The 11,799-nt window shown below is 43.6% G+C and overlaps 1 pseudogene; it reads left to right on the forward strand.

The window, feature by feature from the left end:
- Positions 1-7,064: 7,064 nt before the first annotated feature.
- LOC147091164 (endogenous retrovirus group PABLB member 1 Env polyprotein-like) lies at positions 7,065-7,833 on the forward strand (annotated as a pseudogene).
- The last annotated feature ends 3,966 nt before the right edge of the window (positions 7,834-11,799 follow it).

Below are 11,799 nucleotides of genomic sequence, written 5' to 3' on the forward strand. Positions count from 1 at the left end.
CTGCTAACATCCGCAGGGCTACCCACATACTGCAAACAACGAGAGAATCAAGAGCTGATGCTTTCACCAGATCCAGACCACTTATTAAATCAAAAACTGCCTCCACTCCTGGCTGGCTCGCCATTGCAAGGATTCCGGGGGCTTCTTTTAAACTGGTTTAAGGTAATCTACCTGGCCAGCAGTCTTTTTGCTGCTGCACTCTAAACCAATTTACAAACAGCGGTTTCGAATCGCCACCCTCCTTTAGTTCTGAGTGGAGGAACTTATAATTAATGATATTAAAACGGAGCAAGTGGTTTGGATGAGAGACCAAAAATCAAGCTTTATTAACTAAAAGAAACTATAATCACAATATCAAACTATCCCACACGAACACAGTAAAATTGTAAAACTATATAACAGGGGGGTTGCAGACGGCGAAAACGAGGGATACAATGGCTACAATGTTATTTAAACAATCTTAGCAATTCCCTTAAATCACCATCCCCCCTTAACTCCTGCTAGGTTGCCTTGTTGAGGAGTCAGAAACTCTGCTCACATGTGGTCCAGCGAAGAGAGAGAGAGAGAGAGAGCTCACCTATTTACCAGGAAGTCAAGAGAGCTGGCTTCTCAGCCCTATCTTTATATCTGGTGAGCCCCTCCCGTCCTGCCTTGCAAGGCTGTGTGCAAAATTCCCCACCCAAAAGGGTCCAATACACAAGAGAAAGCTGTGATAAGCTAACTCAAAGTGGTTGGATTGAGTTAATGTGATTTTCGGAGCTCCCTGTGCTGAAACAAAAGGGAGATACAACTGCTCTATTGTCCAGTACTGGGGTGATTTAAAATCCATTCAAATGTTAACGTTTCCATTGAAGATACAAAAGTCTCTTCTGCAGTTTAGATGTCCTTTGTCTTCATTGAACCTTACTTCCAGATACAGAAAGCTGCATTCCAAACCTCTTTTGTCATTCGGCCATGTGGTGCGACAGTCATTTTTATCCCTGGAAATTTAAAAGCACATTGCCCAGGGATATTTTAATCAAAAAAATGAATCTTCAGAACTGTAAATTATAGCGAATTCTTACAGTTTGCTACAACTGAGTGGCTTGCTAAGCCATTTCAGAGCGCAGTTAAAAGTCAACCACATTGCAGTGGTGGCATAATTGAAGTCCCTCATATCTGCTGCCATTCTAGTATAAATCCTCTGCACCCTCGCCAAGACCTTGATAAGCTGCCTAAGATGTGATGCCCAGATCAGGACACAATACTCCAGCTGGGGCCGGACCACTGTTATATAAAGGTTGAGCAATTACTTCCTGGCTTTTGTTCACTGTGCCTCTATTAATAAAGCCTCGGATCCTGTATGCTTTTCTAAAAGTCTTGTCAACTCGTCCTTCCAAGATTTGTATTTATACACCACAGGACTCTCTTTTCCTGCACCCACGATATAATTGGACCATTTAGTTCACATTGCCTCTCCTCATGCCTCCTAGCAAAATGCATCACCTCACAACAAACTCACACTTTTACACGCTGACATTGTCTTAGCCTCTGGTGTGTAAAGAAAACAAAGATGGATGCCCTTCCATTTGCCTCTCTGGATCATTCTGCTTCTGCCCGTTTCTATGACCCTAAAATGCCCTCTCAGCATCACCTCAACACTGACACATCACTGACACGGGAGAGATTCAACCTCTAACCATTCTCTCGATGACACTCAGTGTCCATTAAAGTTCCAGCCTTGGTGATGCTTGACTTTCAATGTCAATACAGAGACCATTGCAGTCCCTTTACAGGCCCAGTGTAAGTGGGTGAGCAGCAGTCTGTGTCTGGGACAGTGACATCCGGGGACTCCCAGTGTCCCCTGTCCTGGTTAAACAACACTCTCCTAGTACGCCATAATCTGGAGTAACTGTGTCCAATTCTGGGCCCCGCACCTCAGGAAGGATATATTGGCCTTGGAGGGAGCTCAGCGCAGATTCACCAGACTGATACCGGGCATTGTGGAAATCTACCTTTTTAAAGCTAAACATGTGCCCCTTTTTGACCAAAAAAATGGAGTCCCGGTCCTCCCAGAAGCCTCTGCAGAAATGTCCTCTACTCCTTCATTAAACATGTTAACCTTGACTAAACACTGAGAGCAGTTGCTTATCTGCATTGTAAACAAAGGCCATTTACATGAGTAAAGGGAACCTTACGCAAGCCATCTGGCCAGAGGCTTGACCACCAGATAATAGAAGAAACATACTGTATGAAGTATCTACATTCCAAGCAGCACTGATAGTCTTAATTAAATAGTCTAGAATAAATAACTACCCATTGTATTATCAATAGTCTTTCGCTACGCCAGACTTTAGAAATATGTAGAAACTTAGTTAAGGATTGAAGAACTCTTTGTCCCTTTGTCTGACTTGAAAGACACATGATGAAACCATAACCTGTTTACTTTACTGTATAAATATGTTATTGATCTGTACTTCTGTAGAGAGTTTCTGTTTAGCCTTTGACTGAGCGGGACGCTCTCCTTGCCGCAAGTAAAAGCTTAATAAAAGAACATCTACCGGAGCTGATTGTTTCAGAGTCTCATTGAGAGTCGAGATTTCGACAGTTACTTCTTGGAGTTTCCACCGAGATCGCTTACTCTCTAGTCTGTGAGCGAACAGATGCTGGCATATTGCCTCTTCAGTGAAGGGCTTAACTGGCCAGAATAAGGTGAGCCTTTTTGTTCACAAAGAGTCTCTTTGCTGTTGAACTGCATATGTAATCTATTGTCCACAGCGGAGGTACTGCGATCTACGAGACTCGAAATCTAAGATCTAAAGTTATTTTTGTAATCATTTCATTTTCAGCCTAGAGGCAGAAGGGATCTGATCCTGAAAATATCCGGTCTTGAAACAGCCCGGGGAGATTTTCATTAGTTGAAGGTAAGAAGAGCGCTATAGAAATCGATCGATTATCCTTGTTTGATAGGATAATTATCCTTGTGTGATAGGATAAGACAAGTCCGTGAAGGGACAGGATACTTGTTTGATAGGAACATAGAGATGAATAAGATTTCTTTTTTAATAAATTAGGATAAGTTAAGGACTCGGTCTGTAGCGGCGTACAATGCAGACTGAGAATTGACTATTTGTTTAGATAGAGTTTAAGGCTATAATTTGTATACCCGCGTGGATGTTGTTTGTCCTAGTTGTCCTTGTTATACTGTTGTGTTCAATACTTTTGTGTGACATTGCAATTGAAGAACCGGGAAGAGACACTAGGGAAAATTGTGATTCGGAAAAACATTCTTTGATTAAGAAAGGAAACAGTGCCTAATTGATCCACTGCAGTTGGTTCGTGTCAACATATCTCACACACCCAGACTGAGCCTGAATTAAGAGCCTTTTTAGGCCACGTGATGGCCAGGAGAAGTGGGCGTAGAGAACTCAGTTGAGCAAAAAGGATTGTGAGATCAGAAACTGTAAAAACTCTCAATCAATCAGAATGGGTGCCGGAGCAAGTAAAACACCACCAATGGGAACGCCAGCCTATTTTATGCTCCGGAATTCTGGTCAGTCTTCAATTGACCACTTACAAAATTGGACAAAATGGACTAAGGATGGAAACAGGCCATTTCGACCTGATCGTTCCTTTACTTTAGAAAGAATAACATGTCTAGAGGAGTGTCTTATAGACAGAGACCCAGGCAGAAGAGGTAAAAAGAAAGTAAATTGGTCGGCATTTGGGGATTGGAAAAGGGAAGCTGAAAAACTACATGAGAAAAGCCTACAGGTCAGCAAGCAGTGTACTAAATGGAAAAAGCAAGCAAATAAACGAACAGAGCAGGTAAATGGTCCTAGACATGATAAAAACCCATTTATGATGGTTGCTAAACAAAGAAAAGGACACCCGTCAAATGCCCCTAAGGATCGGAAAAAAGATGAGGATGAGGATTGGGATGAGAATTGGACTCCCTACGGCATGCTCAAGACCAAAATGAAGGTGATCAGGCCGTTCCACCTGTAGTTCAAGCAGAGCCTGTACTTCAGGCTCTTGCACCCCCGGCTGCCCCACAAAATGGCCCACAAAACGGCGCAGTAGCAGGAGCACCTGTCAGTCCTGACAATGATAATACAAATCAATTCCACGAAGGTCCGGCAGGGTATATACAGAGTCGGACAGAACAAAGGGAACGCATTGAAAATAATACAGGATCTGATCCTCCACCCGCTCTTACGATGCCAGTGAGACTTTTTCCCAATCCAACTCCGAACGGAGAACCAGTTGGTGTTTATCGACCATGGTCACCAAGTGAGTTAAGAACAATTGTGGAAGGATTAACAGACCCCAAAACCAGTCTTGAAAAGGCCATAGACCAATTAAAAGTAATCGTCATGTGCCATGAGCCCAGCATATTAGATGGCCAAATTCTGCTAAAAGCATGGTTAAAAGACACCAAATTTGCTGAATTCGAGATGAAATTCCAAGATTTTAAAACACATCGCGAAACTGTCGGTACCGCTCCCGGCACCAGACCACCCAATGAGGAATTCTGCGGAAGGTGCTGGGAAGCCTTACACAAGGTGTTCCCAAAGAAAACAAATTGGTCTAAAATTATGGAAACCACACAAAGAAAAGATGAGGATGTTGCGGATTACGTTGAGAGGGTGCGAGAACTTACGAGCCAATGTTCAGGCATGAAAACAGAGGAATTAGATTCTCCCATGCTCAGCGCCGTTGTAAACGGACTACGACCTGAACTCAGGGATCCCTTTAAATGAGTTTGTTTCGGATGATGACAGGAAATGCTATCCAAGGTTGTTTCTATGTTAAAAGACAGACAAGATCGAAATAGAGAAACTAAAAGCAAGGTTACCGTGTTCATGGAGCGAGCAGCTCCAACGGCACCAGCCCCAACAACACCCACCTATTACCCACAACGTGGCAGGGGAAGAGGACGGGGTGGTGGAAGAGGACATTTTAGGGGTAGAGGCGGTGGCGGTGGAGGACGAGGACAATCCGGTGTCTGTTACAATGGTGGCCAGACTGGGCACTGGGCTAAAAATTGCCCATCAAAACAGCAGCAACCAAACTATAACTGGACTCAACAGGCTGGTAACGGGCCACCTCCTCCACCTCCAGAACCCAATCCGTATGTGACCCGAGCCCAGGTACATGCCAGACCTCAAACTACATTTTCTGCTCAAAATCCATTTGGACCACAAAATCAAAATTCGAAACAATTCGGCCCAGGATTCAATTGTCCGTATAATCAATGACTAGTTGCTCCATATCCAAGTGCTGCAAGTAAACAATTACCCGTTGTTGCATTAAATGCCAAGCACATACAGGCCACTTGGATGAGGCAGCACTTGGAAATGCCAGAGCTGACAATGCAGCTAAATCAGCAGCTCTGTCAGACGAAGGGGAAGAAGTATCCGCATTCCCAGTAAGGGAAAATAATTCCACTGATCAACCGCCCACTATTAATGATGTGCTGGCCTTTCAGTCACAGGCCAGTACGGATGAGGTATTAACCTGGGCAAGGGATCAATGTTGTAAAACTCAAGAAGGAATATGGGTTTACCATGACGGCCGCATGGTGTCACCCAAATCCTTACTTCCATGGATTGCCCGATGTGTTCATACATTCACACATGCGGTCAAAAGGGGAATGGCAGATTATATTTTGGCAACTTGGTATGCACCAGGTATTTCGGCAATTGCAAAACAAATTTGTGAAAATTGTGTTACCCGTCAGACAATGAATCCGGGTAAGACGGAAAAGGTAAAACCTGCCTCCCACCCAAACCCAACGGGACCTTTTGTACATTTACAAATGGATTTTATTGAATGACCTATGTGTATGGGATTTAAGTATGTATTAGTTATTGTAGATGTGTTTCTAGCTGGATTGAATTTTTTCCTTGTAAAAAGGCCGATGCCACTACTGTTGCTAAATATTTGTTGAAAGAAATTGTGCCGCGCTTTGGAACTCCTGTTAAACTTTCAAGTGATAATGGGTCTCAGTTTACTGGAACTGTCATAAAAGAAATGTGTAAAGCCTTAAAGATTAACCAACATTTTCATTGCAGTTATCATCCACAATCAGCTGGACATGTTGAGAGATATAATGGAATGCTTAAAAATAAACTGCTGAAACGATGCAATGACACTGGACTAGAACTGCTGCCTTTAGCCTTGATGGTAATGCGATCTGCAACTAGCAGAACAACAGGCCTGTCACCGCATGCGATAGTTATGGGACGTCCCCAACGGCTACCTTTTACAGCACCGTTTACTGCAAAACAAATGGGCATCCATAAAATCGAAGAAAATATGTTGAATTATTGTATTGCACTAACCAAATGTATTTCCAGCTTTCATTCACAGGTAAAAGAAGCTCAAGTCGAACCAGCAGAAGCGAAGTACCATAACCTGGAGCCCGGAGAATTCGTTTACATCAAGATTTTTAAACGTAAAAGCAGTCTACAACCCAGATTTGAAGGACAATACCAGGTTTTGCTGACAAATAAGGCTGCAATCAAGATGAAAGGAAGACCAACATGGATCCACGCATCCCATTGCAAAAAAGCACCCGATCCGGAGGAAATGGCGAAGGAACCAGAGGGAGAGGAAAAGATTTCCACAGACTATGGGGACTGACAGGACTGTGCTTAACAGGATTATGCTTTGTGTTACTGATAGTACCAGAGATACAGACACGTGAACAAAGGGAACTACATATAAATGTATTCATGGCACTGAGTCCTGAGTATGCACAAGAAAGAGATTTATCCAACTGTTGGGTATGAGCACATGTGCCCATTCACTCGAAAGGAGGCATCCCTCTAAGACCCATTCCCTTTAACGAATCAGACATGGCTCAGTGGATAGTCAGTCAGAACAATACGCATGGTATTACCTCCCAGAAAAGGCACACATCCTATAGGGGCACTACTAGTACAGAGGATTGGAGGCCGGAATGGGAATCAGCAGGCTATAATCTTAGTGCCTTCCAGGGGTGGTACCAACTCAAATATAATCGGACTCGGCAGCCTCCATTCCTAGTTCTTACGAAAACCTCAGTTATAGGGGCCCCAATGGGTAAAATATGTTTAGTAAGGAACATAGCAGGGGGCGAGAACGTGGGTAAAAGCAAATGCGCCCAGAATTTTACCATAACTCGACCCCACAACTTGCACGATGTGGGTCAGTTTAACATGACAAATGTCCGTAATAAGACGAGTGGGAGTACCTGGACAGGTTCCAACCCTATGATGACAAAGAAGAAGTTGCAATTCACTTCTTATAATGGAACCTATTTTATCTGTGGTCATAAGGCGTACCCCTGGTTACCACAATCATGGACGGGATCCTGTTACTTAGGATATGTGATACCCTTTATTAGAACGACAAAGACCCTGAGGAACGCCTACGAAAGCCATCGACCTAAATGGGATTTGACATGGTTGAATGGAATATTCAAGGTAATGATACCACCCTATGGGACAATGTCACACGAGTGGGAAATACGGGAACTGGCTAAATTAGTAGAATCAGTAGCCAACGCAACCTCACAAACCTTCGAAAGGGTAAATGATGAAGTGGTAGCCATTCGGACAGTGGCTCTCCAAAATCGTATGGCCCTAGATTATCTCCTAGCCAAGGAAGGAGGGACATGCACTTTGATTGGTGAGGAATGCTGTACGTACATCGTGGATCACTCAGAAAAGATCAGTAGTCTGTCAGAACTTATTAGAGAGAAGGTAATAGAGTACAAACAAATTACTGGCCTTGGTGGCACCACTTTGTGGGGTTGGGCACCCGGATGGCTAGGATCCCTGGGAAAATCCCTGGTACAGGGCCTGATCATATTCTTGCTGATAATCTTTTCCCTATACCTTCTGTTTGTATCAATCAAGTGCTGCTGTGTCAGATTGGGAAAAACAGTGTTACCAACAGCAACCACTACTAAGGTTATGGTAGCAACAACTACGAAGGATTCTGTGTGGAAATGGAAATAGAAAGACTAAGCAGGATTGGAATGGATGAAGTTGTCCTCGTGAAGGACAAAAGGGGGGAATGTGGAAATCTACCTTTTTAAAGCTGAATATATTTACATGTGCCCCTTTTTGACAAACAAAATGGAGTCCCGGTCCGCCCAGAATCCTCTGCAGAAATGTCCTCTACTCCTTCCTTAAACATGTTAACCTTGACTAAACACTGAGAACAGTTGCTTATCTGCGTTGTAAACAAAGACCATTTACATGAGTAAATGGAACCTTATGCAAGCCACCTGGCCGGAGGCTTGACCACCAGATAACAGAAGAAACATACTGTATGAAGTATCTACATTCCAAACAGTACTGATAGTCTTTATTAAATAGTCTAAAATAAATAACGACCAATTGTATTATCAATAGTCTTTCCCTACACCAGACTTTAGAAATATGTAGAAACTTAGTTTAGGATTGTAGAACTCTTTGTCCCTTTGTCTGACTTGAAAGACGCATGATGAAACCATAACCTGTTTACTGTATTGATCTGTACTTCTGTAGAGAGTCTCTGCTTAGCCTTTGACTGAGCGGGACGCTCTCCTTGCCGAAAGTAAAAGCTTAATAAAAGAACATCTACCGGAGCAGATCGTTTCAGAGTCTCATTGAGAGTCGAGATTTAGACAGCATAAAAGGGTTAAATTATGAGGACAGGTTGCATAGTCTATGCTTGTAAGTCCTTGAGTATAGAAGGTTGATTGTAGTGTTTCAGGTGATTAAAGGAACTAATAGGGTAGATAGAGAGAAACTATTTCCTCTGGTGGGGGGAGTCCAGAACAAGGGGCATCATCTTAAAATTAGAGCTAGGCCGTTCAGTGGTGATGTCAGGAAGCACTGCTTCACACAAAGTATAGTTGAAATCTGGAACACTCTCTCGCCTAAAATGCTGTTGAGGCTGGGGATCAATTAAACGTTTGAAAACTGAGATTGATAGGTTTTTGTTGGGTAAGGTTATTACAGTTACGGAATCAAGGTGGGTAGGTGGAATTATGGTACAGGTCAGACAAGATCTGAGTGAATGCTGGAGCAGGCTTGAGGAGCTGAATTGCCTCTTCCTGTTCCTTTGTTTCCATGTTTCTATGACCCTAACACTTCTCTCTCTGTCCCTCCTCACTCTAGTTTTCTTTTTTTTTTAATGAGCAGCGCTGAGCTTCAGCAGATCTTATCGCTGCTTGTGATTTGGACCGGTCATTGTTCTCAGTCTCTGAGCAGCCTCTGACAAACAACAACAAGCTCTCACCTTTTGAACACTGACATTGTCTTGCCTGCTGCACACAGCGTACAACATTCAAATCTGTTAGCCACAGTGGATGGAAAGATCAGGCAGTCTCTAAAATGACAATGTGTTCAGATTGGCAGCGAGTAACTTCCTTGTATGCAGGAATTAACCCACGGGGATTCACAGATTCGGCAACCTGGGGAGAATGGAGATTGATGAAACTATCGGGGACCAGGGCTTGAACATGAGCTGGTTGGGAGGGAGATGGAAAGTCAGTCAGCTCTTTTAATGCGGACTGTCACACTGAGCAATCAGCTGCAATAAAAAGATTGAGATCAATGTGGGTACGGTGACATACTGGTTAGATCACTGGGATATTGATGCAGAGAACTACAGTTCAAATCCCACCCCGGAAGTTTGAGAATGTGAATTAAAGTGTAAAAATCTGTGTATGAAAAGCCTGGTATCAGTGAATGTAGCTGACACATAGGGTGGATTTATTCTGTGAATATTCTCTCGCTAACACTCAGTGTCCTCACATGTAAGTGGGTGGCATGTGTACCTAATATAGGTGGGATTTGACACTGATTTGGTGGGATTTCTCTCTGATATGCGTGAGAGTTGTCTCTGATATGGGAAGGATTTGTGTACATGGATCCCTGAATCACTTGGCTCCTCCACAGTACCTAGATTCTCACCATTTAGAAAATACTCTGATCTTTCTTTCTCAGGTCTGGAGTGGATGAACTCACACGTTCATGGGCACTGAGTGTCAGAAAGAGAATATTCACAGGGTAAATCCCTCCCATATCAGTAATGTATCATTAATGGGCGAGGGTCTATCGATATCTGTCTCTTGTACAGCTTACATTAATCCTTCGACAGACACACTCTTGGTGGTTATTGACATTTAATTTAAATACAGAGACCAACGCCAGTCCCTTTACTGTCCCAGTGTGAGTGGTTGAGAAGCAGTCAGGGTCGGGGACATTGATATCTGGTCAGGGGCCTCACAACGTCGCGTTTCCTGGTTACACACTCTCCCAGATCGCTCTCTCTCCCCTCAATCTAGTTTGCATATGTTGCGAAATTATCTCCTGTGCTCTTTAAAAGAACTTTTCCGTGCTTCTGATGTGAACAATCTATTGTGCTCAGTCTGTCAACATCATCTGACAAGCATTACATCATAGGATCATAGAATGATACAGCACAGAAGGAGGCCATTTTGCCCATCGTGCCTGTTCCGGCTCTTTGAAAGGGCTGTCCAATTAATCCCACCCCACTGCTCTTTCCCCATAGACCTGTAAATCATATCCCGTCAAAGTGTATCCAATTCCCTTTTGAAAGTTACTATTGAAAGTTTCAGGCAGTGCATTCCAGATCACAACCACTGCTGCGTAAGTAATAATTTTTCCTCATGTCGCGTCTGACTCTTTTGCCAATCACCTTAAATCTGTGTCCTCTGGTCACTGACCCTTTGGCCACGGGAAACAGCTTAACCTTCTTTACTCTATCAAAACGATTCACGGTTTTGAACACCTCAATCAAATCTCCTCGTAATCTTCTCTGCTCTAAGAGGAACAACCCCAACTTCCCCAGTCTCTCAACAGAACTGAAGTCCCTCTTTCCTGCTACCATTCTGGTAAATCTCCTCCGCACCCTCTCCAAGGCCTTGACAACATGCCTAAAATGCATTGCCCAGAATTGGATGCAATACTCCAGCTGAGGCCTAACATGTGTTTATAAATGATTAACAATAACTTCCTTGCTTTTGAACTCTGTGCCTCTATTAATAAAGCCCAAGATCTGGGGTAGTATTTTAACAACATTCTCAACTTGTCCTTCCAAGATTTGTGTACATACAGTCCCAGGTCTCTCTGTTCCTGCACCCCTTTAAAATTGTACCATTTAGTTCTTATTGCCTCTCCTCAGGCCTCCTACCAAAATGTATCAAATGACAACAAACTCCAACTTTTCACAGGCTGACATTGTCTCACCCTCTGATGTGTAAAGAAAGCAAAGATCGATCCCATTCCATTTGCCTCTGAATCATTCAGTTTCTGCCCGATTCTCACTCCCGGGGACCCCCTGTAAATACTGACACACTCCCCGGGATACTCTGTAAATACTGACACACTCCCCGGGACACACTGTAAATACTGACACACTCCCCGGGACACACTGTAAATACTGATACACTCCCGGGGACCCTCTGTAAATACTGACACACTCCCGGGGACTATCTGTAAATACTGACACACACCCCGGGAGACACTGTAAATACTGATACACTCCCGGGGACCCTCTTTAAATACTGACACACTCCCGGAGACACTCTGTAAATACTGACACACACCACGGGACACACTGTAAATACTGATACACTCCCGGGGACCCTCTGTAAATACTGACACACTCCCGGAGACACTCTGTAAATACTGACACACTCCCGGGGACACACTGTAAATACTGACACACACCCCAGGACACACTGTAAATAATGATACACTCCCGGGGGTACTCTGTAAATACTAACGCACTCCCGGAGACAGTCTGTAAATA

This window comes from Somniosus microcephalus, unplaced genomic scaffold (assembly GCF_052327205.1).
Source record: "Somniosus microcephalus isolate GS21.2 unplaced genomic scaffold, FLI_Smic_1.0 unresolved_chr3, whole genome shotgun sequence".
In the NCBI taxonomy this organism is placed as follows: Eukaryota; Metazoa; Chordata; class Chondrichthyes; order Squaliformes; family Somniosidae; genus Somniosus; species Somniosus microcephalus.